This window comes from Manis pentadactyla, chromosome 6 (genome assembly GCF_030020395.1).
Source record: "Manis pentadactyla isolate mManPen7 chromosome 6, mManPen7.hap1, whole genome shotgun sequence".
NCBI classification, from domain to species: Eukaryota; Metazoa; Chordata; class Mammalia; order Pholidota; family Manidae; genus Manis; species Manis pentadactyla.
This window is the reverse complement of record NC_080024.1, coordinates 112,764,389-112,783,498: the sequence shown is the minus strand read 5'-3', so window position 1 is coordinate 112,783,498 and position 19,110 is coordinate 112,764,389. Positions and strand designations below refer to the sequence as shown.

General features: G+C 41.6%; 1 long non-coding RNA gene across 1 annotated transcript in view; it reads left to right on the top strand.

The window, feature by feature from the left end:
• The window catches only part of LOC130684140 (uncharacterized), a 191,518-nt gene that overhangs the window by 124,808 nt on the left and 47,600 nt on the right, over positions 1-19,110 (top strand). The window lies entirely within an intron of this gene.

Genomic DNA, 19,110 nt, shown 5'->3' with positions numbered 1-19,110 from the left:
GCCGGGAGTTCCCCGAGCTTCCCAGCTACTTGGCTAAGTATCCCGACACTCTTCCGTCCAGCAGTGGGCTCCCTGTCCCTTTAAGACTTTCAAAAAGCCCTCGCTTTTCTTTGTCCCAGGGTCGCCAGCTGCAGGGACCTGCTTGCAGGTTTTACTGTCCCATTTCACTAGTTTCCCGCACTCCTCTCACTGTGTGTCTGCACTCTGGGTGCGAATGGCTATCGCTGGGTGTTTAGCAGTCCTGGGCTCCCTCTCCCTCCCCGCTCCAACTCATCTCCTCCCACTGGGAGCTGGGGTGAGGGCCGCTCGGGTCCCGTGGGGCTGGGGCTTGTATCTTACCCCCTTCGCGAGGCGCTGGGTTCTCGCTGGTGTGGATGTAGTCTGGCTGTTGTCCTGTGTCTTCTGGTCTCTCTTTTAGGGATAGTTGTATTTGTTGTATTTTCAAAAATATATATGTTTTTGGGAGGAGATTACGATTACCACTGTCCTACTCATTCCACTGTCTTGGCTCTGCCCTTCTTTTAAATGCTTTTTTACATCCATTGAGATGATAATGGGATTCTTTTTTCCTTCATTCCATCAATGTGGTATGTTATATTGTTTGAGTTTCTTAAGTTGAGTCATGCTTGAATTGTGGGTATAAATTTCACCTGTTCATGGTGTATAAGCCTTTTAATGTACTGCTGAATTCAGTTTCCTAGTATTTTGTTAAGGTTTTGTATCTTATTGATAATGAACATTTGTCTGTATTTTTCTTGTAATGGGTAGTATCAGGGTAATAATACTGGCCTCCTAAAATGAATTAGGGAAGTGTTCCCTCCTATTCCATATTCTGGAAGAGTTTAGAAAGGATTGGTGTTAATTCTTCTTTAAACATATGGTAAAGGTCACACTAGTGAAGACTTCTGTTCCTAGACTTTTGGTTGAGAGGCCTTTGATTACTGTTGCCATCTCCTTACCAGGTAAAGGTCTTTGCATATTTTCTATTTTTTCCTGAGTCACAACTTTTTCTTCCTGAGACACAAATACTTTGGTAGTTTGTTTTCAGAAATTTACTGATATCATGTAGGTTATAAGATTTATTGAGGTATAATTGCTCATAGTAATCTAGTATGATCATCTGTGTTTCAATAAGGATAATAGTAATTCCAATTTTAGCTATTTAGGGATTGTTTTTCCCCTTAGTCTAGCTAAAGCTTTTTCAATTTTGTTGATACACTTTGGTTTTTGTTGTTTTCTCTATTGACTTCGTATTCCCTATTTCTTTCAGTTCCACTCTAATCTTTATTATTCCTGTACTAGCTTTGGGTTTAATTTGCTTTTTTTTTAAGTTCCTTGAGGTGTGAGTTAAATTATGGATTTGAGATCTTTTTTCTTTTTTTTAATATATGCATTTATACATACACACTTTCCTCTTAGGACTACTTTCATTTTATCATGTAAGTTTTGGTATGTTGCGCTTTGTTTTCATTTGTCTCTGACCCATTGCTTGTTTAAGAATGTGCTTTTTAATTCCACTTATTTGTGAATTTTCCAGTTTGACTCCTGTCACTGATTTCTAACTCATTCCATTGTATTCTTAGAAGATACTTTGTGTGATTTTCAAGCTTTTGTAATTTATTGAGACATATTCTCTGGCCTTACAGGTGGTCTACTCTAGGGCATGTTCTATGCACACTTGAGAGGAATGCATATTATGCTGGTTTGGGTAGAATGTTCAGTGTATGTCTTTTAGGTCTAATTGGTTTATAATGTTTTTCTGTCTAATTGCCCAACATTATTCTAGAACTGTCTATTTTCTTTAATCCTTCAATTTTGGCTTCATATAATTGGGGACTTTATGATTAAATGTGTGTGTGTGTATATATATATACATTTATTGTTATTGTATCTTTTTGCTTGATTAAAATTTTTATCAAATTGTAATGTCCTTACTTGTCTTTTGTAAACTTTTTTATTTTAAGTTTGTTTTGTCTGATTTAATATAGCTACTTTGGATTTCACTTGTTGACCATTTTCAAGTGATTTTCTTTTCCAATCTTTTTATTTTCAACCTTGTATGTCTTTGTATCTTAACTGATTCTTTTGTAGACATCATATAAATGGGTTATATTTTATTCATCCAATCTTCCCATCTTTACCTTTTGATTGGACAGTTTAATCCATTTACACTTAAGTAAGTACTTTAAGTACTTTTGGTTCTTACTTAAGTAAGTATTAAGGACTAAGTATCAAAGAAGTACTAAAGAAGACTACTTCTTCCATTTAGCTCTTTCTTTTCTGTATATGTTTTTGTTGTCTCTTGATTTGCACATGACTTTCTAAAAATTTAGTTTAATTTTTGTAGAATATCATTTTGATTCCTTTCTTCTTTCCCTTTCTAGATATTTTAAATTTATTTCTTAATGGTGACCATAGGTCTAAAATTAACATCTTAAACTTACAGCAACCTAGTTTGAATAATACGAAATTATTTTCCACTTCTATATATATCTGTCTCCCTTATATTATTATTTTTTAAGTGAAATACTATTGTCTATTATGTTTTTGTTGTGTGCCCATTAATATGGATTTATAATTTTTGTTTTATGCACTTGCCATTTAGAACATATAGTTAAAAAAAAGAGGAACTACAGAGAACTACATTAATAGTGGTTTTTCTATTTACATAGGTGGCTACTGTTATCAGTGATTTAGAGGAAACAAAGGTCCTCCAGGTAGCCCCCCACACAGATTAGGATGGATAATCAGATCTGCTCTGCTCCCTCCAGTACTAGGGATCTGGAAACTCTCCAAACCCCCTCTTTATGGGTTTTTGTAGAGGAATGATTGATTATATCATCAACCCACTGGTGATTCACTTGACCTCTAGTCTCTCTCCCTTTCTCAGTGAGCAGAGGTGGGGCTAAACTTTCCACCCTTCTATTCATGGTTGGATCCCCTCTCAATTAGCCCCCATCCTTTATGGTTCTGAAACATTTTCAGGACTACGGACAAGAGACCAAATTATATAATGAAAGATTCCTGAATTCCTCTTATCACTCAGAAAATTCCAAGGGTTTTGAGATCTGTGAGCCAGGAACCATGCAGGCAGACCAAATACCTATGAAAAATCTAAATGACCAAATATATATTTCTTATAAATCATAATATTGCATCTCTTTACTTGTAAATCCAGTGTTCAATTCTCAGTCTCCATTCTGCTTGACCCATCAGCACCAACTGGTATTTTTTCTGTTCTAGATTCCAGAAAACACACTCCCATTCTATTACCTCTCTTGTTCTTTCTAGCCTCTTTGCTCATTTCTCTCCCTTGTAGTCATTTACAGTGCTCAGAACGAGGGTGAATAACATTCTTATTTGCCCTGGACTTTTTGAATTTTAAAACCCAAACTCTCATGTTCCAGAATTTTCTCCATAAAAGGCAAACTCAAATGGTTGGCCACCCTACCCAGAGCTCATTACTTAATCCCCTTCTCTCCTCTATCTGTGCTCATCCTTTGGGAATCTCATTTACTCATATGCTTTAAGCACAGCCCACATGATATTAAAATCCAAATATTTATCTTCATCTTAAAACCCCTTCCTAAATTCTTCCTGGCACTTGAAAGGTCTACTTGACTTCTCAGCCTGATCCTGTCCTTTACTGAGCTCCTGGTCTCTCTCCAAACCTGCTGCTTTGGAGTCCTTCCTCATCTCTGTCTACGGTAACTCCACCCTTCCAGTTGCACAGGCAAAGTATCCCAAAGTCACAATGTGTGATGAAAAACAATCGTCTGTACTTACGAAATATATATATTTTTAATGCTAACAATGACTGTACTGCTGCTGCCTTGGTCAAAGCCAATCATGTTTTTCTTTTCTTTTTTTTTTATTGTAAAAAGCTATAATAATTTAGATAATGTGATATTGGCCAGAATAAGCAAGTAGACAAATGGAACAAAGCAGAAAATTCAGAAACTATTCACACAGTCACCTGATTTAGGTCGAACATGCTCTTAGAGCTCAGTGGAGGACCTGGTTATGTATTTATTAAATGGTACTAGGTCATTTGGATATCCATATAAATTTTTTTTTTGAGAGGGCATATCTTATATTTATTGATCAAATGGTTAAAAACAATAAAATTCTCTATAGGGGACTCAATGCACAGTCATTAATCAACCCCAAGACTAACTCTCAACAGTTCCAATCTTCTAAAGTATAACGAACAAGTTCTTACATGGTGAACAAATTCGTACATAGTGAATAAGTTCTTACTTGGTGAACAGTACAAGGGCAGTCATCACAGAAACTTCCGGTCTTGATCACGCATTATGAACTATAAACAATCAGGTCAAATATGAATATTCGTTTGATTTTTATACTTGATTTATATGTGGATCCCACATTTCTCCCTTTATTATTACTATTATTATTATTTTTTTAAATAAAATGCTGAAGTGGTAGGTAGATGTAAGATAAAGGTAGAAAACTTAGTTTAGTGTTGTAAGAGAGCAAATGTAGATGATCAGGTGTGTGCCTGTAGACTATGTGTTAATCCAAGCTATACAAGAGCAATAAAACATCCACGGATGCAGAAGATTTCTCTCAAAACGGGGGGAGAGGTTCTCAGCCTCACCTCTGTTGATCCCCAATTTCTCACCTGATGGGCACCTGTGACTGTGCCTGTCTTAGGTTGTTCCTCCCTTGAGGAATCTTACCCGTCTCTGGCTAACCAGTCATCTTCCGGGGCCATACAGGGAGATGTAAAGTTGGTAAGTGAGAGAGAAGCCATATTGTTTGAAAAGGTTAGCTTTTTACTTCTTTGCAGATTTATGCCCTGTGGCTTCTATGCCCAGCATTTGCCTTGAGGTATCTTTACCACTTGGAAGAATTATGATACTCGGTAGATTTGATATGAGGAACGAATTCTATTTAAGGGTTGTAATTAGGAAGGAAGAAGAAAAGCTATAGAGGTAGCAGATGGAAAAAAACATGGGAAGATTGATTATTTCTTTGACATATATTCTTGTAGAGTAATTTAAGCATGTATAGGCATTAAACTACTAATTAAATTGCACACACACATTAACATAATAGGAATACAGTTATATAACCAAAGCAGATCTATAATTACCAGCCATCTCCAGTGAGGCCAAGAAAACCAGTTAGGCCCCCTAGGCATTTGTGAAAATTTGTCTATGATATGATGGATATTGTCCAACTGTACTTGAACAATCTGAGAGAGATCAGACAAATTAAAACAGCCCATTCCTGGGAACTGTTCACATCCCATATGTTCTTTTAACAGTAGATAGTCTGTAGTTGTAAGATTTTGGAGTGCTACAACTTGCACTTCTCCTAATTCTTGGTTGAGTTCCAACACTGTAGATCCAGTCAAATTTGTTGTTTTACTGTATGCACAGGCCAGCTTAGATATCTCCTCCTTCATTCCAATGGCAAATCCAGGAACCAGCGGGATGAATGCAGCTACAACTGCAGCATCGCCTGGATCTTTGTTGAGGTTTTTTGACAATCATCTTCTGGTATGACTCTTCCAGAGACTGCTGATGTTGGAAGTTCTTCATATCGTATCTTAGTTCATTTTCTGGGTAGCCAAATTAGGCTTTGATCCTCTGTATAAACACAAAGAGACCCTTTGCCCACACTTTGATCTGCCCTTTATACCATTGTGTAGAACTCATTGGAGGTCACCACACAGGAACTGCTGTTAGTCCATTCTTGGGTTCTGTGATTCCGCTGCTGTTTTGTTCCTTCAGGTTTTCCTTTGTTCTTATACTCCACAGATGAGTGAAATCATTTGATATTTCTCTTTCTCCACTGTCTGGAAATTTTTTTCTTCTCTCCCTTCTTATTCCTCCTCCTCCGTTCTTCATATGTTGGGTGTTTTGTTCTGTGCTCTTTCTAGGAGTGCTCCCAACTAGAGCAGTCCCTGTAAGATGTCCTGTAGAGGTGGTTTGTGGGAAGCAAATTCCCTCAGCTTTTACATGTCTGGGAATTGTTTAATCCCACCATCATATTTAAATGATAGTCATGATGGATACAGTATCCTTGGTTCAAGGCCCTTCTGTTTCATTGCATAAAATATATCATGCCATTCTCCTCTGGCCTGTAGGGTTTCTGTTGAAAAGTCTGATGTTAGCCTGATGGGATTTCCTTTATAGGTGACCTTTTTCTCTCTAGCTGCCTTTAAAACTCTTTCCTTGTCCTTGATCTTTGCCATTTTAATTATTATGTGTCTTGGTGTTGTCCTCCGTGGATCCTTTCTCTTGGGGGTTCTGTGTATTTCCGTGGTCTGTTCGATTATTTCCTCCCCCCGTTTGGGGAAGTTTTCAGCAATTATTTCTTCCAAGATACTTTCCATGCCTTTTCCTCTCTCTTCTTCTTCTGGGACCCCTATGATATGGATATTTTTCCTTTTGGATTGGTCACACAGTTCTCTTAATATTGTTTCATTCCTGGAGATCCTTTTATCTCTCTCTATGTCAGCTTCTATGCGTTCCTGTTCTCTGGTATCAATTCCATCAATGGCCTCTTGCATCTTATCCATTCTGCTTATAAACCCTTCCAGAGTTTGTTTCATTTCTGCTATCTCCTTTCTGGCATCTGTGATCTCCCTCCGGACTTCATCCCATTTCTCTTGCGTATTTCTCTGCATCTCTGTCAGCATGTTTATGATTCTTATTTTGAATTCTTTTTCAGGGAGACTGGTTAGGTCTGTCTCCTTCTCTGGTGTTGTCTCTGTGATCTTTGTCTGCCTGTAGCTTTGCCTTTTCATGGTGATAGGAATAGTCTGCAGAACTGGGACGAGTGACGGCTGGAAGGACTTCCTTTCTTGTTGGTTTGTGGCCCTCCTCTCCTGGGAGAACAGCGACCTCTAGTGGCTTGTGCTGCGCAGCTGCGCGCAGACTGGGTTTCTGCTTCCTGCCCGGCTGCTATGGAGTTTGTCTCTGCTGTTGCTGTGGGCGTGGCCTCCAAAGTGGTGGAGTCACGCCCCTTCGTGAGGCGCTGGGTTCTTGCAGGTGTGGATGTGATCTGGATGTTGTCCTGTGTTTTCTGGTCATTATTCTAGGAAGAGTTGTCTTTGTTATATTTTTATAGATATATGTGGTTTTGGGAGGAGATTTCCCCTGCTCTACTCATGCCGTCATCTTGGCTCCGCCCATGTTTTTCTTTTTAAACCTTGCAGTAGACTCCTAAATTGGCTCCTGCTCCTTTGTCTCCTTTGTCTACTCTCAATACTAGAACATTCATTTAAAAAATTTGTTTTTTATGGTGGTAAAAACATTTTACTTCGAAGAACTCCCATAGGAGCAAGCTTGCCCATTTCTTATGGTTGAGTTTGACTTTCAGATAAATAATAATATTTTTTAGCTTAGATGTGCTCCAAATATTGTATGAGAGACTTTTATTTTATCTGGTAACCCTCCCTGGGGTTCTTGCCAAGGTGTTAAATCCTGGGTGTTCAAAAACATCTTCAAATCAATGAAGTCTTCTTATCCAGCCTTATACTCTGTTCCCCTCAAATCTAAATCCAGAGTTACCTTTGGTTCCTATGAGGCCGTTCTAGGTTATTCTTGCAGCTTCTTCCCTGTGTATTCTCTTTATTGCTTTATCAGGTCCAATACATTCCCAGCCAGATTATGCTGGTTAACCCTCTATAGGCCTGGACGCTAGCAGAGATGGTGGAGGCAACGCTTGTTCTCTGCAGAAGCAAATCTGCTGCAGCAGCTTTGGCTTTCAGGGTTCACTGGTCCTCCCTAAGGGAGGGTTGGCCACCTCTGAGAGTTCTGAGGGATCAGGTGGTCTGCAGAGCCAGCATCTTCTGAAATTTGCAACCAGATGTCTCCCTCCCATTTTACAGAATCCCAGGCTTTATCAGCCAAAGCCCCAACAAGAGGTGTGATAAAAGGAGGGGGGGAAATTCCCCTGAATCTTCCTATTTCCTCATTTCCATGGTATAAATATTCCACCATGGCTGATTTCAAGCTATGAGTACAATGTCATTCAATGTGGAGCTCTGCAGAGATGCTAATAATTGGCTCTCGTGAACTAGGAAGAGCCAGGTCTAGCCTATTACTGCCTGCCCTTAGCATGCCAGGCTTTGGCTGAGTATTGAAATATCTCTGGAGCTCTGTGATTCTATCAAGGCCTGTGCCTGTTTCACAGCTGTGTGCACTCTTCCGCAGCAGGATGTAAGGGCCTCTTTGTCAGGCACCGAAGAGGCCAGCTGCCTCTCACACTTAGTCTGCTAATGGCCCTCAATCTCCCATTTTCCCTCTGTAGGGAAGCAATAAACTTGACAGTAACCAGCCAGCTCTAGCATTCTTATAGGCATTGTTGCCACACATTTTTCAAATATCTGAATAATTTCCCCTACAAGTGTATTTATTCTCCTTCCCTGGCACTTTCCCCAGGTTACCATCAGTAAAATCTTTAGCAATTGGGCCCTTCTTTGGGCCAGGGATGAACTTGATGTCACATAATACTCAGAATGATATTCTCTCTGTCCCCTGAGGGGTAGTGAGCCAGTCTCCAAGTCCAGCCTTACTGTCTATTTTTTTAGACAACTCCTAGCACCATTAGTGTTAGTTCTGGTTCCCTGAGAAACAGATGCCAAAGTGGGATGAAATGTACAAAATATTTCTTAAGGGCTATGCCTTTGAATTAGAAATGGGAGGGAGCAGGGGAAGGCTGTGAGCTGTCAGATGAAGGTCTGAGCCTTGTGAAAAAAGGGAACGCAAATGACTCGGAATATAGTCACAGACTACCGTGCATTTCTAAGCTCCAGCAGGTGATGGAGAGCCAGAAGTTTCACAACAAGGATGTCCTCCATCTCACAGGAATGACCTGCCCCAGGATCCTCAGCATATTTGGCTACTGACAGGTGGGGCTGGAGGGAGGGAAGGCGGCCAAGTAGGTGTGGATCCAGAAGTCATCAGTTACCACCTACTGCAGGCAGTGCTCCAAGCCTAACGTTGTATGGTTGCCATATGCATGTGTTCTGGAAATTGTACCTAAATGGAAATTCTCTCCAAAGACTTAACCGATGAAATTTAAGAAGTTTTTGCTAGAATGGATCATTGACAATGTGGTGGACTTCACACTGCATCAGTTGAGAAGGATCATGACATTGTGAAGTCTCAAGGCATCAGTTTAGAAGGTACTACTGTGATTAGTAATGCTCATACGGACCCCTAGGTTTGGCACTGACAGTCTGATCTTGAAGTGCTGTCGCCCTGGATCACAGTCTTCCTCACCAGTGGTCTCCCTGTTCCCCTCCATCTCAGCCACCATGACCACTGTCTTAATGTGGAATTTGTCATCTTTGAAATGAGGGCATCTCCAAAGCACTCACTCAAATGAACATTCCCAGCCTCATGTATACATTCATCAAGCACATTTCACAAGTGCCCTGCCTGGTTTGTTCCAGTGTCAATAATGTAACTGTTTCTAATCTCATCAAGAGATAAGTTGGCTGGGAAATGGCACATATTTTTTTAGGATTTACCACCTTTTAAGCTCTGTCCTTGACATTGGAAATCTTATTTAATTTTCACAAAATGCCCTGAGGCAGGTATGATCTTCCCTATTTTATAGTAAGTGCTGGAGTTGGCCATGAACCTGTTTCTGCTGCCCTGGAGCCCATACCCAGCTAGAGACAGCCCGGCAAGGTAGGCAGAGGAAGTTATACTCTATGTTGTAAGTCAAAAAGGAACCAATGGAGATTTTTAAGTAGGGAAGTCATGTAATAGAGTGAATTTAAAAAATTAGTCTCGTGGTTGTATGCAGGATGGGAGAACAGAAGTCAGTGAGGTCAGTTAGAAGGCAGTCACAATTGTCCAGAGGCTTCTGTGGGGGCAGGGGAGGGAGTCCAGATGTAGCAAAGAATAAAGAGAACGGGGCAAGATTTGGAGACATTTTGAAGTGGAAATTGATGTGAAGTTTTTTGCTTGACATCCCAAGGCTATTGAGAGTTAACTGAGTGAAAATCATTCCTGATTTTGAGGCTGAGTGATAGGAGAACTGGGCCGACCTTGAAGGTATGGTGAGAGGGGGTGGCTGGCACGAGACGTAGATCTGGAAGTTTTGTGCTGGAGTTACTAGTGGAGTTGTGAATGTGGAGGTGTGCTTCTGAAGAGGCTGTGGGTGGAGAAGGCAGAGGGCCCTTGGCTAGGCTGCGGGAGCCTCCTCATTCAGGGGACAAGAGGAGGAAGAGCCAAGCTGCCAAATCCAAACAAAAAGCCGAAGGAGAGGCTGGAAGAGAACCCATCAGTGAAGAGCCCGAGAAGCTAAGTGTATGGTACAGAAACAATGTCATTTCAGAGATTTTACATTCCCCAGAGTATTTAAAATTAAGGGCAGTATAGACAATATTTAATATAGCTTATTTGGCTGAATAATATCATTAATAATAGGGCTTTTTACAATGGAACATTTTGCAATTAAGCCAGAGATGTGACAAGTCCCATAATAAGAAAGACGAGACATGGTTCCGCAATTAAGAGAAAAAAAGGCCAGTAATTATAGAACAGCTAAATAGGATTTCAGACAAAGAGAAGACCTGCTCTGAAAGAAGGTGTTTGGAGTTGGGCCATACATTTACTCATCATTCCTAAAAGTATGAATACTTTAAGAACATTCTGTCCTCAGACAGCAACCTTGACTCCCAGTCCCGTCTCTGAAATTGCAGCTCTGGTGATAGCTAACCCCAAAATACTGGCTTTTCTCCAGGACTATGGCAAACTAATATTGCTTGGTTTCTTCTCTTTGAAAATTGTGAGATTTTATTTCTTCTAAACTCTTAAACCTCGTGCAGTCCTCTGCAAGTATTCAGAATCGCTGATACTTAAGCTGTCTCTACCACTGGTGCGCTGCATTTAACAAATGCTTAGGCAAGAGCTCCTCAAAGTGAAAAATCCACTAAATGGATATATCAGCACGTTAAACTTAATAAGTTAGAAAAATGAAAACCTCAAAAAATTGGAAGTTGTTCATCAAGGAAGCTCGCCACATAGCATCAGCCTAAAAGCCTCTGTGCTCCAAAAGCAGATACGCCTTGATATTGTGACTTACGATAAGAAATATATTTGGTCTCCATACCTAAAACCTTAGGAATTTGCTAAGTGATGGTAAAGGTGTCTTAGTGATCATAACAAACCCCTTTTAACCATACCTGAGTTTGTTAATGAGGTGGCTCTCGGAGAGCACCTAAGGATTAGAGCTGATGGTTACAGGTGAAAGGGAAATTTCAGTCCCTCCCCTGACCTCCAGGGAGGGGAGAGGAGCTGGAGACTGATTGCCAGCACCCGTAGCTAATGAATTCATCAAACATGCCTATGTAAGGAAGCCTCCATTACCCAAAAGGATGGGCTTCAGAGAGCTTCCTGCTTGGTGATCGTGTGCAGATTTGGGGAGAGGTAAGCCTGGGGAGGGCAGGAAGCTCCTTGCCCTTCCCCATACCTTACCATCTTTTCCGTCTGGCTGTTCCCGAGGGATCACCTTTTATAATAATCTAGTGAGGAAAATGTTTCTCTGAGTCCTGTGATCCCATCTAGCAAATTAATAAAATTAAGGAAGGGGTCACTGGAGCCTCTGCTCTATAGCTGGAGGCTGAAGTGTGTGTGTGTATGTGTGTGGTGTTAGGGGCGGGGGACAGGGGGCGTGGGGCGGGGCTCAGTCTTGTGGGACTAAACCTTTAACCTGAAGGACATGATGCTACCTCCAGGTAGACAGTCAGAATTGAACTGGCTTTTTGGATACCCAGCTTGTGCCCCAGCATTGCCTGATGTATGAACCACCTCCCTCCCCTGCCCACATTTAAACTGGGTGCAGAACTCAAACTCAATGTCCAAGTCTCAAAGGCCATTCATGGCAATAATTTTATCAATAATTCTTGCCCTGTGTTCTAATGCAAGGCACATGATTTGGGGGGGTTATTTTTATTATAGTTTTACAGACAATTATTTCCCAACCCACAGTGGATTGGAAGTAGTTAGTTGTGTGTAGTTTTAGGTGATGTGGGCAGGGTGAAGAAGGTCATCAGAGACAAACAGATAGAGCAGGGGGAAGCAGAGCAGACAGAATGGTAGTGAACAGAAGACGTGGAACCCAGACAAGCAGAATCACCGAAAAGGGGTAAGGAGCCCAGAGTCCTTTATTGTCACAGCAAAGCGGGTAGGCACTCAAACGTGGCTGCTGTCAGCCTGAAGATACCACTCCACAGGGCAAAACTAAAGTTCATTTGGGATTCTCAGCCCCCACTGAATTACTTAGATTATATGCCATTTTTTATATACCTTGTATTTAAGAAATCTACCCATCCAAAATGGTTAGCGTTTTCCAAAAATATTTTGAGCCCTATAAAAGTGGAATTAGGTCACTTTATATTTTGAATTAGCTTATTGTCACCCCACTAACGTTGGATAAATGAAGTTTTACTATCATACAATTCCCCTGCTGTGTATAATGATACCACAATGAATAACTTAAAGTAGATGAAAATTGAAGTTCTTGAACCTTGACATGAAGATTTCTTTTTTAATTAAATATGTCATATGTATTAATAAACAAATATGTCCATTAAGTGAATTTCTCTGTACATGGAATAAAAATTAATGATTAACTCATATTAAATTCTGATGCTAAAAAGTTTTTTAAATGTTTTGCAAACAATAATAAAGAGAATAATCTGGTGCCTCTCAGAATTGGCAACCAGGTGGTGTGGAACAAAAGAGAGACTTCAGGGGTCCTGAGACAACTCCGAAGCTTCAAAGGCTGCTGGCGTGGCTTTGAACAAACCACTGGGCCCCCCGGAATCCTAGCTTGTTCATCTATGAATGATTCATCTAGGTGGATACTTCGTTGGCATCAGATGCATTTTCAGAGCTCCTACTAAGATGTTAGGTCTAGACCATGAGAAGGAAAGTGAGATAAGGCCTCTGGCGAAACAGGCCATCAGAGAGACTTGAAACTATTTTGAACTTTGGGGATGAACAGAGCCAGAAGTAAGTTTAAGACAAATGATGTGGAGATTTGTGGGGAAGTTGGGGTTCCTATGGCCAGGATCCTCACTGAACCTAAACCACTTGATGATGTAACTAGCCTGTTGTTAGACTGCTATTTCCACACCTGGAGGCAATAAGCTATTATTGCGCTATATAGAGAGCTCGGCCCTGGGCAGAGGCAGAGACCCTAGTGCTCCATCTTCTGCCAGGAGAACAATCCAGGGAGTAAACCCTTTCACCCCAAGAACATTTTACTGTCATTTTCTTTGGTCACAATGAATACATAGCGAACTTACCGGGGGCTGAAACCCATTGGCAAGGCAAGATTACTGTTGTAGAACACTAAGAATTACTAAATTCAGTCCAGGTTGAAGGTCTAAGGAAGAATCACCTTTCATTGTTTGGACTTAAGGGCATGTGAAACTCAAGTTTAGCTTGGGGTCCTGTGCTGCCTCAGCACCACCTACTGGCTCCCAGAGGCATGGTCCGCCCAGCCCAGGCAGGCCCTTGACCTCCCATGAAGGTCTCTCTGGGTGGTGCTGCTGCCCTGAGGTCGGGCCCTTGTGGTGTGGAAAGTTGGGAGGGACCTGAGGCCTGGAAGGGTTAACACAGCTGCCCAGCCTGGCAGCATCTCACACAAGCCAAACAGTATGAGTGCTTTAAGTATTAGGAGATAGGAATCATTTTGCTTGAGTATACTATGTAATATAGGCAATAATAATAACCTGAAGGTGAACTGCAACCCAGGCCTCTGACCCCTCTCCTATATGTGTTTCCTCCACGGAGATGGAGGTGGAGGGTGGCCAAGCCCGATACCAGCTAACGCCCCCCTCCCCCCACCATGGTGTACTTGCCATGGCAGAGAGCCTGGTATTGGCTCATGCTAGTGCATATTTACCAGACAAATGATAGCCCACAGATGCCCCTGGGCCACTGTTTTCTGATTCTTGGAGCTGGTTTTAGCATTTTACCAGGCTGTATGTTGCCTCAGTGGTTTTCTAACAGGGGTGTATCTTTTTGACTTTGAGGAACAAATGAAATATTTGTTCCTGTGGAAAGACATAAACTAAATAGTGTTGTGCTGCCTGGTTTCCTGCACAAAGCAGAGCCTGAGACAAGGCTCTTGCACAGATGGTTTATTTCAGGGGGCCAGGATGAGGGACAATGGGCATAAAGCAGGGAAGGAGGGAAAGCTAATACAAGGGCATATTCTCCAAGGGCCTCCTCTCTGGCTACCAGTGCTCTGTCCAGCCCACAACTCTTATGACTGTATCTCAGGACTGTTTTCTGCAGGGAATAGAGGGTGGACTCCAGCCTACTTCCCAAACTCTGGGCTCTGTACTGCAGCCTCCTGCAGGCCCCAGAGCAAGGAAGAGTTGTGCACAGCTGTGCGCAAGTGTGAGATAGCACCTGCAAGAATCATTCAGCACCCTCAGAGAGGCAGCCTCGGAGGACTGTGAAATGTACAAGAGGTGCCCAGGTCAAGTATGAGACTATGTTGGCTCAGCAATAAACCATTTTGGACATATTGTGGGTGATTTATAACCAACACCTAGGTTATTAAACCATTACTGATTGATTGGGCAGGTGGAAAAATGTAGAAGCTTTGCCAGAGCTGGAAATAAGGATGGACCGCCTTTCAGCCTGTGCAAAGGGGCATCTCTAGTCACTTTTGATGATCAGTCATACCAGACCCTGACCTGAGCAGTCTTGCTGTGAATAATAATATCAGATTTAGAAATCCATTGTTGAAACAAAGGCTATGCATGAATGGCTCCTAAAACACAGAGTTGTCATTTATTTGGCTAAGTATGTCTAAGTAACTAAAATGCATGAGAAGGATCCAAAGAGCATTTTAGCACAGGGATTAATTGAATAACTAATGGTCTCTCCATTTGGTATGAATAATTGAGAAGTCCAAAGAAAGTAGAGGCTGAATTCCACTGCAACAAAAGACTTCTAGGCCAAAACCAATGGCAAATTAAAAGTCCAATAAAACCGAACTGCAGGACAGGTGAACAATGTGATTCTCTTAGGGCTTATTATAACTTTTGACCCTGACCCCTTCTACACCACTATGTGAGGATGCGTTTCATGGTTTGTTGGTTTCTTGTCCAGGCCGACCAGGCATGTTTTTCCAAGAGCAAACCAATCACTTCATTGTCAGCTTGGCATTGGCAGTGAGGGAAGAGTCAGAGTTAGTGGCTTATTTATCACACACATTTCTGGAGATTATCACACTGGTTTTAAATGTAAAAAGGACATTTTAAATACAAAATACACTGGGATTTTTCGGTAATGAGCAGCACTCCCTGTACAGGTTCCTCTTTGTAATTCCTAAAACCCTTCCACAAGAAAACTTCACTTTACATTGTAATAGTGGGATTCCTGCCTACCACTCCTAGGCTGGTTTACAGCACCAAGGGACTTCAACATCTATTAGCACTCTGAGCTTTTGTATAAAGCACTAAGTCTGTCTTTCCTCCTTAAGCACTTTTTCCTGTAATGAGTTTATTACCTGCAGGCAACAAGTGCTTTGCCTAAAATCAACATGGAAATCATGGTTTCCCCACTGATGACTTGTAAAGGTAAAATTAAATATAGTTCCTTGATAAAAGATCCACATTTTCCAACATTTTAATATGTTTTATATCAAGATGCATCTTAGATTTGATGTGAATATTTAGTATATTGTCTAGCGAGTCTTGCAATCAATTCTATCCTGCAATCCAGAAAATACTGCGTTAAAGCAAAGAAGCAACCCACAGATCGTTGCATTTCAGGAGGTGCATAGAGAGAGTTTTAAGTTTAAAACTTAAAAACAATTAAGTTTAAGGCAGTGCATGTCAGCTTCTTTCCCCTCCAGCTTGTGGGGCGCCACTGTGATTACAAGTGAGTTAGAAATGTAAAAAGACTCCTGGCTGGGTGTTTGCTCTGTGCTGCGCTGCGCACTGGGCCTGGTGGTGCAGTCTGCCCGCCTTGCAGCCCCTCCCCCAGCCCTTGGCACTTGCCTTCCTGTTTGACATTGTCCAGGTCAAATGTCACCATCTGACAGACTAGGTGCTTTGCTTATTTGCTGTGGTCTCCCTTCCCCTTTACGTAAGGAATGAGGGTGGGAATCTTTGTTTTGTTCACTGATAAACCCCAAAAGCAAGTGCTGTTCTGAGTACAGGGATGGCTGAGTAAATATTGTTTGAATGAATAAGCATTTGAATGGATAACCATTCTAATAAGGAAAGATAAACAAATGAATGAATAAGCCAAATAATTACAGGTTGTAACAAACGCTGAGTGATGAGAAAGTAATTAGGGAGGCTCCTGGGGGCTGGGGAGTCTTCTGGGAGAGAGGGCAGGCCCAGACCAAGTCGGGGAGGGCCACTGCGGTGTGTTCCCTGCTGTGGCAGCTGCACCAATGGGTCTCGGGGGAGGAAAGCTTGCGGTATTGTGGCCAAGGAAGACGACGGGCAGTGAGGTTCATTCCAGTCCCCGTAAGAAGCGAACGGTAAACTGAGGTGGGAGGAAGGTTAGACCAGGCCCGTTCAGCTCTGAAGGCCAAGATAGAGAATTTGGATTTTATTTCTAATGCAAATGTAAATCACTGAAGGATTTTTAAGTCACTCCATGAGCTACATGATCTGAAACTTTTTGATTCTCCCTCCAGGGGAAGTGTGCACATTACCACTTGAGAATCTCTGGTCTCAGCCAGAAGTTGGTTCCTATGTCACTAATCCTCAAGCATTATGATTCCTCTTTTCTCTCCTTTATGGCTTCAAAAGAGAAATCCTTAGTAACATCTCCCAGGCCTTCACAAAAACCCCTGTGCTTCTGTTTAGCTTTAGGCTCTGTGATTTCACAGTATCAAAACCCTTGTCTGCCTACTGCTGTGAGGGGAGGGACTGCCTTTCTTACTAAAAGACCAGTGCTCCCCTCTCTCTTTCTGTCGGGCTTCCACCACCCTGTCTCTATTCCCCTTTTAAATGACTACTCCGACCTAACCTTGAAAACCAGCTGTAATTTGCCTTGCTGACCCTCTCGGCTTTCTGCTCCTCCTAGGCTCCTGAAGCAGCTTGCAACCACTCCGGCTGTCCCTGTGCTAAACAGTGTCACCCCTTCTCTTTCCCCAAAGAAAATTTGCATTCCTGCCTTGCTTTAGTCCTCACCTATGATAGACTGGACTGTCAAGACTACCTTTAGCATCTCCATAGCAACAGCTATGATGCTCCTACAACTTTCAGTTGTGGCATAAAGTTCCCACGAAGAGTTTTTTGAGAAGGGCTGGATTTCATCCCATGAAAACAAGCACCCAAATAATCATTTCATCATGCTTCCTGAATGTAGATTCATTTGATGTTATTCTCATGATAGAATTAGGCTCCAGTCTTGTAGTGGCCAACTCTAGCCCATCCCAGGAACTAAGCTTTAAGCCAATGGCCAATAAATGATGACAAAGTTGTCTATCTGTCTGAAGCACAGGTTCTCTTCCTGGGTAGTATCTGGAAGATGATAATGACAAAGAGTTTTTTTTCCTTCCTCCAGTGTGGAAAGATCTGCTCGAATGTAAATAAAGGGAGAAATAAGTAGATCATACATGTGAACTGTGCAGCCATTCATGTAATAGTACATCTTAAAAGACTGAGAGGCTAAAAAGATGCTAGAAGTCAAATTTCTAATGGCAGCAGTGTTTCTGCTTGATGCCAAGTCACATTGAAGTATCCACACTTTTCAAATTAAATTAATTCAGCCCTCCCAACCCATGGCTGCTCCCATCACTGGGTATATTTGTATAGGCCTGAACATCAACAGTCTACCTGCCTGTCCTTCAGCTATTTACTGTGACTCTTGGTGATTAACCTGGGTCATGTGCTCATCTCTGGAAGGAGGATATGTTTAGTTCTAGAAGGATCACATGGACTGAGAGAGAATGGCTTTCCAAGGAAATCTGAAGAGCTGTTACCAGCAGGAGGAATGATACCTAAACAGACACAAAATCAATCAGGCAAACAGCAGATATATATGGCACAGTGAGACACTCAAAGACCAGTTCACATAAGGCTGCTAATCGTATTGAGCGCCTACCACATGACAGCCATTGTCCAGGAATAATATATACATATATAAATTTAAGTTAATTCTATGCTTCTTCAATGTGGTCTTCTCTGGATATGTTATTCAGCAACACAAATATCTTCCCAACCTTCAATATTTTAGAGTGCTACATATTTGACCTAAAAACTTCATTAATTAAAAAACAAAACACCATATGATTAGAGGAGGAAAAAGATATCCTTTAACTCAGATTCCTGCCTAGCCCAAGTAACTGAATGATTAACCCAATATTACAGAGCTCCTGAAAGGTTTATACTCTTTTTCGGCATTGGCTGTGAGGAAGTTCTTCCGAACGAATACTCCCAATGCTGAAAATATAATGCCATATATGTGCTAGAGTCTAAATGTTTGGGTCCTGCCCCCTAATTTATGTTGAAAACCTACCACCCAAGGTGATGGTAGTAGTTGGTAGGTCTTTTGGAAGGTGATTAGGTCATGGGGGTTGAGACCTTATCTGATGGGATTACTGCCTTCATAAAAGAGAGCCCCAGAGAGATCCCTTGCTACAACAAAAAGACAGGGTCTAGTAAGACGCTGGGTCTGCTGACACTATGACCTTGTACTTCCCAGCTGCCAGGACTGTGAGAAATAAGGTTGTTGTTGATAAGTCTCCCAGTCTGTGGTGTTTTGCCTTAGCAACCTGAATGGTCTAAGACAATGTGCTTCATCCTCCTTCATCTGAAACTCCATGGTTCATCAGCCATGGTGCATTTTCCTTCATCTGCTTAGAGGACCCATATGAAGCTCTCATGTTCTGAAGCTAATCTGCCTCATTCAGGTTACAGCCTTGCCATTGATCACCAAGTCACCTTAGGATATTTAACCTCTTAGTTTGAGTCCACCCCCTTAAGAAATGGGAGTAATTAATAGTACCTACTCCATGCAACTGTCAAACTAAGTTGAATTAACAAAGCTAAATGACTAACAGTAATGCCTAGCACATACTAAATGGTCAATAAATATTAATATTTTTTGTACAATGAAGATGCTAGTA